The sequence below is a fragment of the Amia ocellicauda genome, chromosome 19 (assembly GCF_036373705.1).
Source record: "Amia ocellicauda isolate fAmiCal2 chromosome 19, fAmiCal2.hap1, whole genome shotgun sequence".
Taxonomy (NCBI): domain Eukaryota; kingdom Metazoa; phylum Chordata; class Actinopteri; order Amiiformes; family Amiidae; genus Amia; species Amia ocellicauda.
The window spans coordinates 20,241,637-20,260,094 of NC_089868.1; positions in this window are offsets into that span (position 1 = coordinate 20,241,637).

The window sequence follows — 18,458 nt, forward strand, 5'->3', positions numbered from 1 at the left end:
CAGATTGTAGGTTTTATGTGTCTGTGTGACAATGGCTATACTTGCTAACAAAATGTCATCAGCCACTCTTAACCGTATTACTTGATCTGAGGGCGTGTCCACTAGGCTCACGCTCAGAAAACAATTGTGATTGGGTGAAAAGAAGATATCCATGAATCTGAAAAGCTCACTTGCAGTCATAGTGATGTGTTCTCTGGCATCACTTTACCACCAGAGGAGGGTTTTGAAATTCATAAGTGAAAAACTACCTGTTTCTGGTTTGAAATAGTATGTTACCACATCCCATTATGCAGTGATTGTTGTCATGGTCTTTAGCTCTGGGTTCACTTAATTAATTTATGCTTGAGTGATTAGCAAACTCAGAGCTCTCACTACAAAACCTTATGAATATGTACTTTACTATTGATTTAAATAATAAAAGACATTCCTATATTAAAAAATAACGTTTCAAATATTTCAAATATCTAGTTGATAAAAATGGCAGGATTGTCAAAGGTGGAAGGGAGATCTTTTATTGGAGATTTCTGCATAAACATATGTAACACCTGAACCATACTTCTGCACACTGTACCAGTGTACAAAACAGTTAGTTCTTTGTGTATTCAAATTATGCAAGGTCGGAGAAGTATTCACAAACTTATCTTGTTTGGTAAAGCAATTAAATCCTGCCACCCATAAATCCTGTACACCTACTCCAGCTAAAAGTGTACTGAAATCAGCAGGAACATAGTAGACATATATATAGTTTAATGCAAGACAAAGAAAAGAAAAATATGCTTTTTATCATGCACATTTGAACTACACAGGCTCATATCTCATATTTCCTAGAGATACCGATTCTTTGTTGGAGAAAAAATATATCAGATGACGAATAACCTCAGATTCAGATATGGGGATGAGCCATAATGTATACAGATGTAATGCTAAGAATCCATTAACTTTGACCTATATTCCCCCAGTTTAACATAGCAGCCAAAGCTTTTACAGACTGCAGTTTTAAGATAAAATAGTGCTCCTCAAATAACTTTTTATTTCATGTATCGCAGACATTTGCATATCTTAGTAGTTTAAACCTTCGACAGATTATATAAGTGATTCATAAATCATTATCATAAAACAGAGAAGGAACTTTACAATGTCAAGCTGATAAATGGGTTCAAATAACCTACAAATGCTGAGAACTCCCAGCCCTGCTGTACGGTGGGATTTGAACTGTTTTACTGATGCACAGAGCTACTCCACATTTAGAGAAGAGTTTTTGAGCTGGTATTTTTGCTCAAATGTAAAGCTAGAATGAAAAAGCTTTTAGCTACAAATGCCTGGATGAAACAGGTGCAAACAAAACAAGAACTGGAATACGCTTTGCTGTAGCTTTAAATAATACAAAAATGTGACCAGCATTGCTACTTTATTTAGATTTTTGTTTTGCTCTATTTTGTAATTTGATGACATTTGTAAGTTAATCAGGATTCTTCGTCAGAATACCAAAGCAGCAAGAAAAGGGATGGCATTTAAAATAAGGCCACATCAAGATCCAGTTTTAGTTCTGTACAGGAAATATGACATTTCATAATGCTTTAACAATAGGCTTTTTTTCTGTATAAACTGAACAGAGACAATTTCAGGCTTTTAGTTTTTCGGTCAGTTGTGCAGAAGAATTAATCATATCTCCATTTTCAGCAAAGAGGCACTAGACAGTTTAATCATTTCACATGGTGGTGTGTCTAACCCTAATAATTTGGCCATATCACATTGAGACAGCTTGAGTCCCAGCTATGATTTATGTGCAGAATATTGGCAATGAAGCTGGGAAATAAACTGATATAGTATTGTTTTACTCAACTCTGTTTGATCACTGCACAGATCTGCAGAAGGCCAATTTCACAGCTTTGAAATAAAATGGAATGCCAAAGAAATACACCAGGAGTCTCCGGGTTCAACAATAATCCTTACAAATTGTTTTCTGTTCTCCTTTCATCTTAGATCTAATACAATACAAGCTCCAGGTAGGCCCATTACAATACATTTTAACCTAAAAAGAGACTTAGCAACTATATCTATATTTTCATTAGTTTTGTTCTATTGCCTGATTATTTTTCAGATTCTTGTTTATTTCTTTCTCTTTTTACCTAAAATGATTTGACTCTTGTAGTGTGGGAAGGGCTATGCAATGATTTATGAGATCAGGAATGATACATGTAATATAACTCACAGAGATCAATACTGAAAAACTGTTCCACTTCTGTAGGGCTTCCATAAAGATAAAGATCCCCTATTTGACATATTGCAGGTTTGACCAGTATATTAAAATTAATAATACTGGCTTCTGGCTTTTAACTTGAAACATTATCTTAGCAAAATAACTTAAAGAAACTTTCCACAGGGACACAAAGGCACATCTGACTCTCAGTGGAGATGTTGATTAAAATAGTAGGAAGAATGCAAAATATGCTTTAATAACAGCTGGATTAACATAGTAATTTTAAAAACACTGGGTCATAATCGACTGTGCACTGAGGATATGATTATATCCCAGCTTGGTTTATTTTATCATCTTATGGAATTTTCTACTGTAAATGGATTATCCCTTAAAAAATAATAAATAAAAAGATTACACATCTCAGTGGATCTCTTTGATATAATATCAAATAGAAAGTAAACCAACCAGGAGCAGTCTGATAAGAACAACACCCTGCACCCTCCTAACACAACCTGCTTCCCTACAAGACAACCTGCTTCTCTGCAACACAACATCCTTCCCTACAAGACAACCTGCTTCCCTCTCACGCTCACCTAGAAAAAAAGATTAAAAATATAATTTACAGTGGAGAGCAGAAAGCATTGGTCTAAGTTCATGGCCTAGAGCTCGCTTCACCAAAGTGTATCAATTTAATGGTATCAGGTTACAGAAGATTTTACATTAGCTGATAAGTAGGTCAAACAGGTTTCCATACAGTCAAAATCCAGAAGAACGGATCAGAATGTGGATTAACTAAAAGCTCATATATCATATATAATAATAATAATAATATTAAAATAAGCCTGGTTAACTGGGCATACACCAGTTATCTAATTATCAGTCTCATTCTATTATAGTAGCGTAGTTCAATAAGATTTATTTTAAGTTTAGTTCAGTCTACTAGTGTAGTAATAGGATCAGTTTTTTAGAATCTGATTAAATACATTAATTACTCGTAGAGATGCCTTGTTTCTAAGGAGTAATATAGTTTAAATTCCAATGGCTGGTAATGACAGAGTAGCTCTCTTGAGATTTACCTGGATACAACTATTTCAACTATCTATCCACACCTGCTTTCTTGAAAAATAGTTTTGCCTCTTCAGTTTTGTCTCCTCAGAGTAATCGACTAACTAACTAACACAGCCACAAAGCAGTTTGTAGTGTAACCATGTGTGTAACTGTAAAACAGATAGGGTTTGTAATAAATATGTTATAAAATGACTAAATCATGAATACATTGGTGATTACTTGTAAATAGAAATGTTCCAGTAACACTATACAATGTCTTCCAGTTACAGTGTATTTATATAGTAGGTACTCAGTAACAACATCTGTTGATACTCATAAGAACAGTGTACTTAATGTGTAAAAATGATTAATGGTATATGTAAGTACACAATTGTCTGGTAAGAATGCCCACCGGGAAGCTACCTTTGGAGCTATACCAGGCATGGCCCACTTTTCACACATTAAGTACATTGGCATAATTCAACTGTACTTATGAGTAATTACTATGTAAATACACTGTAACTAGGGAGAATTATTGTGAAGTGTTACCAATGCTCCTAACAGGACATAAAATAACAATTATTGTCCTGTATCCTCATAAATACATGCATACATACATATATACATACAAATAAATAAAATTGGAATCTGACCACAACAACGTGTTTGTCTCGGGAATTTCAACAGCATACAAAATGTAAGCCTTGATGTGCTGCAGTAAAGATTCACAAAATAACTACTGTGTATTATTTATTGATTGGTTGGCAGATTGATTGATTGATTAATTGATTGAATGATTGATGGATGAATGGATGGATGGATGGATGATGGATGGATGTATGCTTTTTTATTAATTTGTACGTCGAAGACTTTGAAATAATTTTAAAAATGTATCTAGTACAAAGCAGTACTAAAATGCATTTCCAAATTTCGTAACAGCTTTCATCAAATCTTTCACAACACTGAGAAACCAAAATAAACTTTTCTCTACCCCCCCCATCCCCAATATTGTATTTGTGCTATTTTTTTTTTTTTTAACTTAGTGCCAAGAACTCAATACCCTTTAGCAGTGCATTGGGAAAGAGTCTGTGAATTCAAGGCAACAGTTTTGCTTTCCAGGTCATTTCAAATCATTTCTGAAGGCAATTTAAAATACAGTGTGAAAGAAGTAAAATTAACACAACCATTTCCAGTGTCCTTTGCTAACCTGGTACACTCAATATTGATTGGTTTATGCAGTGGGGTTGCCTAGGCAACCAATTTAAGTATGAAGAGTTGGACAAGGTATTACTACCCTCGTGTAACAAGTCCTCTGTATCAGCATTTCAATTTGCAGATTTCAGTTTTCAGGGAAACAAATCAAGATTATGTCATTACTCTGTATTTGAAATAAAACATGGACATTGAACATTCCAGCCAACAAAATAGTGATGATGAAGATGACTTCATTCTATTTCTATTTGGGGATTTTAGGAACTTAGAATTAAAGCATACTACCTGCTTCATATTTCTTTTTAAATTGCATACCATAATGGAATAAAATCATACAAACTGTCAGACATTTTTTTTTTTTTTTAAAAACAATTTATTTTCAACTTACATTTATTTCCCTTGTGCATGAAAATGCTTTAAAAGCATACAAAAAAGAAATATGCAGATGAGTAAAGAATTGTACCTTGTACTAAGCTGCACCGAATGGCCTTTAAAAACATCCATTTCAGTTTATGATTTTGCTGTTTAAATGTCAAAGCAAACTTGCATTTCTGCCTTGTTTATCTTACCATCTCAAGCCTGTCAAAGGAAAACAGGTTACAAGCCTTAAATTTTATGTGCCCATAACACTGAAACCTTTTTGGTTTGAGCAATGTTCCAGAACCACTTTGTTATTTCCTACATTGACTTTTAAAAGCATTTGATAGATGGGTTCGTTCAAGAGCTGCAAATTAAACTGAAAATGGAATAATGTGAAGTTTTGTGTATCAGGGATATTACTGCGATAGGTTCTTCTAAATTTACTGCTGCGGCCTGCTAGACCTTACAGGAACCAACACCTGCCTTTACATATTTTAGATTGTGCACTCTACTAATACAAAGAAGCGTTTAAGCTTGGGGCGGGGGGGTTCTTTTATTAAATTATGTGAACCTGTAAATGAATCTCATGGTTCAACTGGTGAGATTCAATCATTATCTTTTTTTCCCCCATCATCCTCTTCTGTATTTCTCATATAATACAAATGAATATTCTTTACAGAATAGGCTGAAGACACTGAAATTTCCAGCACCTTAATCTGATGAAAGCATAGGCTATATAATGCTAATGAATGGGTTTGTAGGTGAATGTTGGTCTATAAAAGTGTGCATATAATTAAAATATATAAATAAAAAAATATATATACTGAATAAGCTGCTTTTCAAAGTTAAATCGTATAAGCATTTATAAAGTGAATAAAGTGGTCTATTTTTCAACCTAACCCAATACTATTCCCCAGTGTGAAGGAAACAGGCAAACTCTGAAGCAAGGACATTCAAAATTAATTAGTTTATTTGTTTCATTCTTTTCTTTTTCTTTTGGCAGGAGGGGCAGGCAGCACAAGAAAAACATTCTTTAAATATGTTTGATATCTCTATTTAAATATATACAAAACAAAGAAATATACTGTATAGTTCTTCATTGCTGTGCAGATATTATTGGATTTACTGGTCAACAAGCTCCTCTGATTGAAATGGTTGTACTCTATTATAATGTACTCCATTATACAACCTTTAGTTATAGTCACCTCTATTCATGCTTATGTTGTTTAATGATGTAGTTTCCTTTCAGCAAGCATACTCCAGATGTAAATCTTTCCATAGTTTGCATAGCCCTTCCCACACTAAAATAGTTAAGCAAGAATGTTCATGGTTTAAAATATAATCTCTTCATTCCTTTCAGTTATAGTCACAAATCCAAGAACAAAGGCAAATACATGTAAATGTAACAAGGAATCTGAAGTTTTTAAATGGAACCACTAATTGCAATACAATTGATGATAAAAGGAAACGGTTTAAAAGTTAGAGAGTTACACAGTGAAAGATTTCCAGGAACAATACAAACCCAGTCAGTAATGTTTGTGTTAGTTCCTTTTAGGGAACTATATTGTTTCCAATTCTTGTTTGAAAGTAATTATATTGAAGCATATATTGAACTATCGTATTATAAGCAAATTATTTTGCTGACATAAATTAATTTTTCAGTTGCCCCTGAAACACCTTCAAAACTCAGAGAGTAGCCTCGGCTTTCAAACATTATCAGAAAAATAAACGACTTATTCAAATTCACGATGTTCCTATCTTTTCCAGACTTTTTGTTTTTGTTTAACCTTCTCAGATGAAATTCTGAAACACTTCATATTCAGGGGCAAACAAATTGTTGCCAACCTTTACAACTTTTTCTGTCACTTCGTCTCCGTCATCATTAGTCATTTGAAAATGTGTCCTTATAACTTCACATCCCAACTTGTACTTTTGAATCCCAAACACTCAAACCATCTCTCAGGTCTGTTAACACTCCCCCACACCTTCAGCGAGGTAGATTATAAATTGAGCATGATTATTCAAGGACACAAGGCTACTTTAATGAATGCAGCTGTCAGTGTGGAGTTACACACAAAGCAGATTACGGCTGTAAAAAACACTCTGTTCCAAAAATGTCCTTGTTTCTATACTTGTTATTTCTCTTGAGGAACCAGAGGCAAGAGATAATCTTACTCTGTTTGCGTCCCTTTTTGTGTGGAGGCTCGAATCATCATCTGGAGAGCGCAGAGCATTGTGAGCAGAAGTCTGACTGAACCCAAGCATGCTTTTGAAACACACTGAAAATGAGGACATGCTCAATGAAAAGAGGAAGGATTGTAAAAGAGAGTACAGGTTTTATTTTATAAATCAATAAGTACCGATGTGATCCCACAGGCAAGGAAGGGAGAGAACGAGTCAGGCATGTTTCTCTTAAATACTTACGAAGCCTTCTGACCAGAACCCAAGGAGGAAAATAAAATAATTGCATACCTCCATATAAATGTGTATTGCCAGTGAACCATTAGAAAGTTGAATGTGAAGCATTTCTCTACCGCCACTATCTATTCATGTTTCCCACCTTTTTGTTACCTTGAATCGCAATAAAGCAATGAACACATTTATGGAACAGGTAAAAGACCAACAAAACCTGTTTGTGATCGGATTGGAACATTTCAATTGCTTTCTTATTTTGGCCTTATCTTTAGAGTTTTACATCTCCGGTTTATCATTTTTATTTAAAAATATATTTGCGGCTTGCTAACGAATAAAGGAATTCTATTTGACAGTGGCAGTAATGAAGATTGCTATGAAACTAGTAAGAACTGTTGATTATCGTCAGTTTGAGACCTTTATTCCTGCAATTTCAATTGCACTCCCCAGTTGAATTCTCACAGAAATGTTTTGTGACAAGATTTCTCAGGCTATTACTTCTCATACTTACACAAGACGCGAGAGACAGCAAACCTCGGAGAGCGGCCCTGCTGTTATCTCAGAGTCAAGAGAGACTGTGGAAATGTATACTTTGCCTCTGGCAACATTAAACTTTCCTTTTTTATGAAATGCTGCATCACATTTCAAAGCTGTAGGGCATGCTCTAGGGAGCTGCCGAGGCATGCTGAAATCTGCCACTGGAAGTTTGTTGCATTATTTGTATGGTAAAAAGGAAAATTCCTAAAAGGCCTACTTAAGTAAAAGCTGGACCATAACAAAATAGAAGGAATTAAAAGAGCTAAGGTATTACAACATAGGGTGTATGCATACATTACTTAGTGTGTATGTGTATACATTGATCCAGTTGGACAGACACTGGATATTCAAAATGAGAATCAAAAGAGAAATTTAACATCAGTCTTAGTTTGGCACCAATATCCAAGCTAAAACTATACTAAGACTCCCAGGCACATTCAAAATCAAACAGCAGAAAAACTAATATAAAACCACTTCCAGGACATTTCAGTATTTCCTTATCAGAATTTTAATTAATCAGGTAGGCCTACCCTATGCATTATAAATGTAAGATTGTCTGACCTGATCTGATTGTGCATACAATAGTCAATATCATACAAAACTAATCATATGCAGAAACAGACTCGGCAAACCCTATTATTGAGTCACAATGCTCATAAAATACATACTTTAAATGCATTTATAGGAAATTACTTATTTTTAACCGAATATATATACATCATACAAAAAGTGCATGTCTCATAAGACAAAATATACTTGATTGCAGTATTGTGTCTCTCTAAGGAAACTAGGAACAACTCAAAACCATTTTCTCTGTCATCTTTCAGGGTATTCTTTGAGAAAATCGAGGTTGAGAAAGGTTATTTTATAGCTGGTGATTAACAAGTGGGTTTCACTCTTTGAAATATGTATTATGTAAACTTATATAATAAATTGGAGGGCCATGAAAAGAGGGATTTACTCTTTATAAGGCAGTTATCATAATATTATACAAATTGAATATTTCAATTAATCAGTTGAATCACATAAACATGGGTCCATTTTTGCCATAAAGATGTTTGATAATCTCATTATAAATATGCTTTCGTTATTAAGGCACACAGGGAAAACGTAGCAGGGGTTCTAAATATCTTTTCAACAGTGACAATGCTGCTAAGCATAAAATTTTAAGTTAAATACCCTGTATATAAGTAAGATCCTTTTTCTTTTTAATTTTAGCTTGAACAAACTGTCTCTTTTATTTGCATAGCAGCACCACACTGAGATGGTTTCCACGGAAACCTCTGTTCTTTAAAAACGGACTCGCTGGTCAGTCTCATTAACCTAAAGACTGACTCTCCTGATCTCGAGGGAACTGTACCCCAAACAAGAGAGCTCTTTGTCTTTTTCATAAAAAGAAACATGTTGTCAGGAATAAACCAGTTTTCTACAAAGTCACTACAAAGCTTATACCATGTTTTAAGATTACTAATTACATGTATTTGCTTTTGAAAATGTGAATGTCATTTGCAGTTTCCCAAGTAAGTGAATATATCTTAATTTTGCGCATAAAGAGAAGTGTGAATTATAATGCAATGGTAGAAATTACCAGTGGACTGACTATTTGTGATGAAAGCTAATTTTATTTATCTAAAGATAGCAGTTTTTGAGCAGTGAAATCTGTTTTATTATTTGCAGTATTTTCAACCTACTCCATACTCCATACATTAAATCCAGGAAAGTTAAGGAACAAGAGAAGGATGTTCTCAACCTGGCATGCACTTCTAATTATTGGTACTTTATTGATCCTAGAACCTCATCAGGTTGTTTATAATCAGGCCCAAATGACTCAGAAAAATCTCCTTTCGTTGTTTCTCAATCTGCCTCCAATCGAATTAATTATGTCCTTGATTGTATCCCACCATTTATTTATCTTTTTAGAAACATGCCCATACCTGACTTCTCTTTAGTGTAATGTTTCAATTCATAGTGGTTCAAAGTTGCCTTCTAGTATTGAAATGGCATTTTGGAAATGGGGGGTTAGGCAGGTTTTGATTTGGTCCAGACCAATGTTTTGGACCTAAATAAAAGAACCATCACAGATGTTATCAATAAAAAGCATCTTTCTGAGCCACTTCTATGTTGTCGTAAACAGCTTTGGCCTTTTCCTTTAGCAATTCTGGTAACAGATATGACAGAAACCAGTTTCCAGGTAATTAATGAAGTCAAAAAGCCTGAAGCATTGACTTTATCTTTATTCAGTCTGCACAACAATATAACACCATTGTTTAACTACTGCATTAAGCTAACACCGAAAGTCAAAGGTTAGAAAACAGATTCAAAATGTCATATTATGTCTTTATGAAATGGTAACCTTTCTGCATTAGATGAATATGAACTTGCCTTAATAAAAATGAATAGCCTGACAGAACTGGATATGGAGCTATAAGATTGTCTTTTTAAGATATTCAATATATAACTCCATAATGTAAAAGTGCACATTCCAACATAACTGGAATTTTGTAGCAGCTCAAAGCACAAAAGATTGTTGATACATCTATTAATTTGTCTGAATCTGTATTTAAATTAACAGATAAGATAGAAAGATAGATAGATACATAAATAAATGATTCATTACCCAGTTGTCGCATTATATTAAACTTAAATGTGGGCTCTCGTCTTGAAATGTTTAATTGAGGCTGCGTTTATAGAATTACCAAAAGTATTTAAAAATCCTTAATGTTTCTGTCATGCCACTGATTGCCTAGCCAATAGGTAAGTCTTTTATTGGTACCATGGAGGTCTATAGAGCACAAACTCTCTCCATAGCTGCTTAATTAGCATATTGATATCTAATTGCTCAAAGCTCAGATCTGACAGTTGGTGATTTTATTTGCACCCCCCTGCACTGTGTGCTTATGTAAATATTATGATGTATTTCAGACTATTTGTCTTACTTTTGACCTTTATTCAGTATTGCTATTACTTAAAACATTCATTGAAATTAAAAATGGACATTCTATAACATCAACATGTAAAAAACATCAATAGATAATCAATGGCTGTATTTCATTCATGGATGGCTACAAAAGATATTGATCTCCCACTGGATCTTAATTAGTTTTAAATAAAAAAAAATGTACAGAGAGAAAATTTAATTATGAGTTAATTGCATATATGTATTGTTTGCTTCCGTGCTCGATAGCGATTGTAGTGAAAGGAACGAACAAAACAGGTAAAAGATTCCTTAAAAATGAAAAAACTGTATTGACTATATATATAGAAAGAGGGAGAGTGAGAGAGATGACTAATTCCATTAACGGATACTTTAAGAAGTCAAAAGTCTACCTTTTCTACCTTAGATCATCCGTGCAGACAGAGATATTATGAAAGAAATCAAAAGAAGAGTGAAAATGGGATGGAGTGCATTTGGAAGAAACAGCACACTGTTGAAAGGAAACCTACCCATTTGCCTGAAGAGAAAAGAATTGGATCAATGCATACTACCAGAGCTCACTTATGACTGTGAAACCTGGTCACTGAACGCAAAGATGTAACAGAAACTGTGGATGACTAAAAGCACTATAGAAAGACGTCTGCTTGGAATAACAAGAAGAGACAGACAAACTAACAACAGAACAAACCACAATATGTGACTGAAAGAGTCTAAATGTCAACAAGGCAATGGGTGGGACATACTGCAAGAAGAACAGATCAAAGATGGACAAAGGAAGTTATCGAATGGATACCACAAGATGGAAAAAACCTAGAAGATGACCACATAGAAGATGGGAAGATGAAATCATACACTTTCCAGGCATCCAGCAGTGGTTCCATATAGGCTGCTGCTGCTGCTGATATATAAACTAATAAAATCATGAATATTAAAATAATACTAATCAGCATAGCATGCAATTACTGCAGGAGGTGCAATCCAATGCACTATTCCAGCAACAACCCACAAAAGCATGCCTCCCAAAATCTGAGGCTGCCACCAGGAGAAAGCTTTCAGTACATTTATAAATAAGCTCTGGAAAGTTCCATTATTGAAAACTAATAAAGAAATACTATAACTTAAATCTTCATGGCAGCAACCTGAAGGACAAAAAAACAAGGCCATTAAACTAAATTGCATTTGCTAATTGCTTAACACACACCAAATCCTTATTATTGACACTAAAAAACAAATCATCAACTTATATGTATATAATGAAATTCAAAATCTTAAATTGTGATACTAAACGCAGATATATTTATACAATGACGTGGGTATGTCATTTTATGATCTGGAAAACTGTATTCTTGACTTCTTTTAAGACTTTTGATTTTCTTTTGTCAAATAAAGAAACACAGAAACCTTTACACAGAAAATAACTGTCAAAGTATTTTATGTAACTGGAACCTGTGTAGGAAAGACACAATTGATTGGCCTCCCACATCTAAGTTGCATTCTGTAATAGCCTTCTCTATTTGGGAGCTGTGTAGTTATACTTCACATTTGCCCTGCTATTGGAAACACTTTCAATTTCAGAATAATTGGTTACTGATTTCCTGAGTCCCTTGGCTTGGATTAATAAACAATCAATTTGACAATTATAAGTTTCTAAATGCAGTAAAATCATTCATAATACAGTATAATGAAGTATTCCTTCAAAAGTATTATAATGTAACAACATATTGATAATACAAATATATTACATTAAGATACATATACTTGAAAATTGCCTTTCTTTTAGATAATGAATTCCAATTGCTAGTAATTAAAATAATATTTTGTATGTCCCATGTTAAAGGCATTAGATGATACATTGGTGGAATAGTATTTAATGTGACCATATGTAAAACTGTAACCTGCACTTACTGCACACTAAATGTGTCATTTTCCCAGATTACATATTCATATATGTCAATCTGTGAAATCTGTGAAATTTGTACTTAATTCCAGCCCTATTATGTTTTGAAAGAATGTCAACAATGGTATGCCCAAAATTTCAGCAAGTTGTTACACTATCTGAGATATTAGTCTACAGTAGTTTTTAATCGAATAAAAATGTCCATTTGTTTTATTTCCTTTTTTCCCCTGGGATCGGGGGAGGTAATTACTTAATTAAGTACAATTGCAAAGAAAGTGTAAGAATTAAAAGCTAATTGTTAACAGGAGTTGTTAAAGCGTTAATTACGTGCAATATCTTCACATTTCACACATTCAACTAATTTGAAATTCCCTTGAATCTTTTTCTTGCACGTCTTTGAAACGTGTTATTATATGTAGATAGATAGATAGATAGATAGATAGATAGATAGATAGATAGATAGATAGTCCCTTAGATGTTTGTCATCCAGATTAGTAGAAGAAAGAGGAAAATCCTGAAATGTTTCATAGAGATTTAGCAAATACAATAGTTTCGATAACATAGTTCTTGTAAAATACATCTGAAGGTAGCAACAAGAAACGTATTTTATTTGGCCCTAATAATCAAATTTGTATAGTATAATATTTCATGATCCATAAATACATTAACTAAGATTGCCACAGAATATAGCTCCAGATTTTCTGCCACTCCAATTTACCAGACTCTGGAGACCTACAATGGTCTTTTTCATATGTTTTAGTCCTCTTAAACAACAGCTTGCCCATGAAAACTAGTACTGTAGTTTTAGGTGCATCTGAATAATAATTTCCCTCCTCATAGCTTAAAGGTTATGTTTATTTTTAGATGTTTTGAATTAGGCCTGTATTAGATTGAGCATTTTCCATAACTCTGACGAATGTGCAAAATTAAATCCATAGAAAACACTCCTTACAGTGACATACGTCTGGATGGCAGCACAGAAGGCAGAAGAAACTGTAATATAGATCTCCTGGAAACGAAATACACTTTATATTTAAAAAAATGTCAGTTAATTTACAGAGACTCTCCCTTGAATAATCATGTCAATACTGATTGAATGCGGGTTCAGTTCTAATTGTTTCTTGATAAATGTTGTAAAAAGAAACAGAAAAGAAAGAAAACCAAGAATGAATATTTAGGGAATAGTCTGCAATGCCTTTCTGGCTTTATTAGAGATCTCGAACAGAAAATGCGAATCCGGGGACTCATATCAAATCACACACCCCTTACTTCTTAATGTTTGTATCCAAATCTTCAGCTAAAACTGCCTGCTGTGTATAATTTAGGAATATTAATTTTTCCAGAGTTCTCTGTGTTTTGATGAAACCAAGAATTAGCCGGGATGCGAAAACAGCAGGTGGCTGCTTCCTAATCATATTCACGATCAGTGGCATGTAGTTACATTTTTACAGTCTAAATATTTATTCCTAATCAATAAAAGGACTCTGTTCCACCAGGCCTAGCTGTCAACGAGGTTCCTTCATGCAGAAGAAAGCAACAGTAATAATTAATTGGACCCGCTTGTTTTATTTTAAGAGTAAGAAACAATTTGTGAATGATAAAGCCTTAAAAACCTGGAGATCCCTTTCTCAAATCCAGGATGTGCCCTCTGTAGATTGTATCTAGCGGTCTATACAGGATTATATTAACTTGGCTAGGGCAAAGCTAGGTTGAGGTGCCAAAGATGCTTGTGGCTCACTGTGATCCTGCAGGTTAGAGAAAGCTGAATCTCTCTTTCCACAGTTTCAGGCGTGTAGCGTGTAACAAGGTGACGGGCCTGACAGCGTGTACACGTTACAGGAGGACGCATATTTAGTTCTTCCAGGGCAGAGGTACAGGAGTGAGCCAAATCACAATTTCACATTGAAAGGTAAATAAAAATAACTGAACGACAACCCCACTATGGCTGTCCACTTGTGTATTCTGCTCCAAAAGAAAAATGGTTTGATTTCAGCCCCACCAATCTAGTTATCCTGATTTATTTATTCATCTAGATGGTTTGTTAGTCATATTTGAAATAAATAAATGATCTTAAATTAGACTTTCTTCATATTAATTTCATTCAGAGTGTGAGGGAAATATGTGGAGGGTACATGAAACAAAAAGGGATGTTATGGTCCCTGGCAGGGAAAGCACTGACTTTACTCTAGAAGAATATATTCCAAGAGCAGCCCTATTTATATATATGGAGCAACATAACATTTTTATTTTTCTGAGCCATTGCATAAAATGCATCTGTGCATAATGCATTATATATATTTTTTCTCTATTCTGGGTATGTCATGGCAATCCTCCTACCTAATGCGTTCCTCTAGTACTTACAGTAAGTCCCTTGTGCCACAGTATTGATTTGAAAATTACAGGCCTGCATATTCACACCATCTGTTCTACAAATTGCAAAAAATGCTAGATAACATTTTTATGAGGGGAAGTGAATTGATTTTGTTCTTCACAATATAACATGAATAAAAATACCACAGCTTTTAAAACTCACAATAAAGGGGTGTTATCACGAGAGTCTGAAAAGGAAAAGGCAGAGAGAGAAACTGAAGCAAATAACTTAAACTTAAACCAGGAAATGAAGCCATGCAGCTAAATCATCACAGTTAACAATGGAGACATGGTAAATCCCTTTGGTGCTTTTTAAAACTTGTAAAATGGTATTTGGCTCCTTTTTTAATTAGTAATGGTTTATGAAAATAAGGCAAAGAGTTGCTTGATTTGGACACTTGAAAAAAAAAATATGTTTGAGACATCTTAACACAGAAGCACAGTTTTATATTGTTGTTTACTTATCTTATAATATATACCAACAGATATGATGAATAATATGACTAAAATTGACTACATTATGAGCCTTTCACCTGACATAATTTATTATTCTAAACTTGTGAAAAGAATCCTCAGTAATTCATTTCTCAAATTAATAAAATGTTATGTCTGCTTGTTTTCTTTTTACTTCACCTATCTTCTGTTTATTTGTATGTGTTTAGTATCTGCAGATCCTTACAGCACAGCGCAATACCTTTCATCTGCACACACAAGCCTTCAGAGGTAGAATGATGGACAAGTGCTGTTTCTCTCCTATCGGTGTGATCCTGTACGCACTCTCATATAGTGGCGGCGTGTTTAATTGAAATGAAAAGCAGGTCAATGTGATTGTGGGTGAGTGGGGACTGCGGCGCTGTGACAGGCTGCGCTTCTCCACCCCCACAGTAAGGGAATCGCGGGTCCCAGCAGGGCTGCCGCGCCACCACTAGTTATCGCGTTGTGTGAGGTACAGTGTGACAGCGGAATAATCCAGATGGATTTGTGCTGTTGACCCTGACATGATAGCATACTGTGTTTGCTTTAAAAACTCAACAGTTAGGTCACACTAGCAGCTGCTGTTTGTTTGTTTTTTTTCATCTTTTTAAACACATCCTTCTATTCAAGGGATTGCAAATGTGGAAGGCAAACGTTTCCAGTGCCTTTTTTAATGGATTGCAGCGTTCTGTGTTCCTAAGATGATATTTGTACATTTGTATCCAAAAGAGGAACAGGTCCGCCATGACGAGTGAACGATAGTTCGAAGTCACAAAGTGCTGTGTGAGGTTTAGCAGGTGCTGCACACTGTAGGACCTGCCAGTAAAGCACACCAGCTTTCTTAACTCACCGCTGAAGACAGTGAGTGGGAATTGGACCTGAATCATTTGGTTCCAAGGCAGATGTGCTGTCGACAACAGCCAAGTCAATCAGTTTCAAACCGTTTATCTGACAGATGCACTTATGTATTTAACTCAAGTCAACTGCCAGGGCGTACAGGACTCCGTCGTGAATGGCACTCACATTGATTTGGGTGTTTTATTACACACTGATTTGGATGAGAGGTTAACAATGATATTAACACGCTTTTCATATCATTATATTTCTATACCGTGTTTTTTTCTTCTGTCTGCACAGGTGTGTCAGACACACAAAAGTGTGTTTCCAAAGCGACTATGACTGTTCAACACTATTTGATTGAATAGTTTAACATAACTATGCTTTAATTGAACTATGTTTTAATATAACTATGTTGAATATCTGATATCGGGAAAAATGAAAGAAAACAGCACAGGAAATCAATGCATATTCAAATGGGACTTTTGCATCAACATTATATTTGCTCCCCATAATATATATGCATCTGAATGTTATTTCTGTTATGACTCTCAGTACAAGTGGAAACTGGTTTCAATATCAGACTCAAATAAATAATATTCTGTGTATACATTTCTTTTTTTGTTATTTTCTGTGTGGGGAGAAGTGTTGAGACTGGAGGTGAATAAGCTACTCTGAGCTCCTTCTCTAAGTATCTGAGCTGGATTTGTTCTTTTCCATGCGATATATCCTAGGGCAAGATGATCCACAGCAAACATTTATAAACCCGAGTAAGGTCAGAAATGTCTTGTACTTTGTGGCCTCGTACATAGGTAAAAATCAGCTTGAGGCTTCATTAGCAGCCAGGAAAGAGAATCCATCTAAGTGAAGTGCAGCGTGCAGATTGGCGCAAGTTTCCAACCCATTGGTAGCTGAAAAGCACCAGAGTTAAAGTCTGTAGACCTTAACAGTAGGCCTGTAGATCCAGCATCTCCAAATTCAGGAATAAAATATGCATGGACCAATATACAACATTTAAATAAGAGTTTGGCACATTACACATTTCCATGCCCAGCACTAGTCTGTGCCTCCACTAACACACTTAGAGCAACTGTACGGGAATAGAAATCTGGTTATGCCTATTATCGTCATGGAAACCAAGCAGACAGCGGCACAATGCCACGAGCCCTCATCCCTGTGACAAAAAGAGCTGTTCAGAGATTCGAGAGAAAGTACAGACATTATTTTGTTGGAGCTCGTCCAAGTTACCTCCCTTCCCCACTCCTCCAACATCTTAATCCAGACATAGACAGACCTCCCTCTGCTGGACTCAGGTGGGATAACAGCATCCATCTACTGCAACATAATGGGTTTCCTTCACTCACTCGTTCACATTGATCCAGTTTAAACAGCTGTTGCCACATATAATCATAGAAGTGATACATACGTTCAAACTGCAGAGCAAAAGCATACAAATCAAATACATAAATAAATAGCGCTATTCCTAAATAATCAAAGATGATAGACATTGCCTAATTTCATTTTAATGGATTGGCATACTGCTGCTATTTCCAAGTACAATACATTTGTTGCTACCAATAGTACTACTACTACTAAAAATAATACTAATAACTAGAATTGTAAACTTGTATTCATATGAATAGTAATATGTAACAAAAGATGATACAAAAAATGTAGTACGGTAGAATAATATGCCATACATGACTAAGAAGTGTCATACGGGACTGAAAATGTGTTGTAGGGGATAATACAAATGTTATAGGAGACAGCAAAAATGCATACATATTATTAGATAGTCAGTTTTGGTGAAATGCTTGTTATACACAGTGATTTAGAGAAGCTTAGAGAAGCCTATAAAATTCACTGTAATATACTGCACTGTCATAGATATCATATATATTGCACTATAATGCATTGTACTGCACTGTGATACACTGTACAGTAATACAGTATATTTTATGGTACTGTAATATAGCCTGTTTTATAATGTCTTGTACTGTATGGTGTTGTACTGATCATATTACTACACATAAGCCCAAGGCCATCATTTCTCAGCGAACGTGTGTCTGGGGACAGGAATAGGGCTGCAATCATACTTCCCTGTGATGTAGCCGGACCAGTAGCAGTTGCTGAATGGATGTACTGTGTGTTACCATCGCATGAACAAATACACTTCA